Source organism: Tarenaya hassleriana, unplaced genomic scaffold (assembly GCF_000463585.1).
Source record: "Tarenaya hassleriana unplaced genomic scaffold, ASM46358v1 Cleome170, whole genome shotgun sequence".
Taxonomy (NCBI): Eukaryota; Viridiplantae; Streptophyta; class Magnoliopsida; order Brassicales; family Cleomaceae; genus Tarenaya; species Tarenaya hassleriana.
Window position 1 is genome coordinate 41,111 of NW_010965123.1, and position 1,699 is coordinate 42,809.

Here is a 1,699-nt window from a genome sequence, read left to right on the forward strand (position 1 = left end):
AACCGTCCATGCGACTCATGAGGGATGCCGAACCTACAACGCCTCAAACCATCGTTTTACAAACCGTTAATTTTACTTGCTTTCTTGTATTCCGACCCTTACCACAAACCACATTTTTACTTGACCACCTAATCTAGCTTAGAGATAGACTAATACATCCTAGTCCTCGTGTTCGACCCCGGTACTACAACTACCGTATACTTGCGGATAGTGGTACGAATCGGGTATTAAATATAAGACTCGGTGCGTGCGCATCAGATACGTGTAGAGGGACTGTAACTTCAGTCCTAGGTGATTTAGAACAGGTCCCGGATCGAAATAAACGTCAAGTCTCATCGAGAACGAGGTAAGTAACGATTCCCTCGGTGATATACACGATCTTTCGGGTTTTGTGAGTTTGGTTGCATGTGACGTTAGACTAGGTTTAGATCTTTCTTCCGCTGCATGAAACCTAGTAAACCAATCCCTAGATCGATATGATCGCATGTTAGGAACCCGTAGATAACCCAACAGTGGTATCAGAGCCTGGTTCTCTGTATATCGTCGTGTTTGTTGCATGATTGCATGATTTAATCGTTAAATTGCATGTAATCATTGAATCTATGCATGTTTAATGATATTTGTGATTGTTGAATGATGCATGGATGGTATGGAGTCTGGGACGGGTTAACGGTGCGTCGAACCCGGGGTAAAACCTGATTTTCGAAGCCCGAAAAATCTGTTCTGAATCTGATCTGTCCGCGGTCAGCCGGACCAAGAGTTGGTCAGCCGGACCAGCAGGCAGATCAGATTCCGGACCGTGTTTTTGGTCAGGAGGACCAACGTTCACGCTGGTCAGCCCCGGACCAAAAGTTGGTCCGGCGGACCAAGCGTGAACAAACACAGGTCCGAGACGCATCGCGGACTGACTGGAAGAAGCGAACTGAGTTGGTCCGAAGCTGACCAAGTTTTGTCAGCCCCGGACCAAGCCCAGTTGATCTGCGCTCCGCTTCCTCTGGTCAGCTCGGAGCAGACAGAAAACGGACTTACTCGGTCCGGAGCTGACCAAGTTTGGTCAGCCCCGGACCAAGCTCAGTTTTCGAACTGAGTTCGATTCCAGGTCAGCTCGGAGGAGTAGGAGAAGACTGAGTTGGTCCGGAGCTGACCAAAAGTTGGTCAGCCCCGGACCAAGCTCAGATTTTTCTCAAAACGGACAATTCGGCGGACCCGAGAAGCTGACCAAGGTCAGTCCGGCGGACCAGATTCTGGTCAGCTCCGGACTGGACCTCAGACACTTCTCAAGTCCGAAATTTTGTCATCTTCCTCATGATTAATCTCAAGCTATTACCGCCCATTAGTAGAGCAACTGTCAAGGCCTCGATCGTCATGGTTACGGGTCATGCCCTAGCTGAGCGTGCCTGATTATCTTGGTGAGGCAGTATGGAGAAATCGTGATTCTCATAGCTCGAATATGGTTGAGCTTGAATTGGGTTATCAAGTCGGACTTGGACCTGATGGTAAGGATGGGATGAGGAACATGCAGTGATAGCGTATCACTATCCCATACACATCTAGGAATCACATAGGATGTGATTGACAATGTGTTGTCTACCTAAATAGCATGTTTTTGAGCGTCATGCCCTACCATACTCAAAAGCATATGAAATATGGATCCTAACTCACTTAGAAACTCATTGAGGGTATTTTTCTTAGTGGGAGC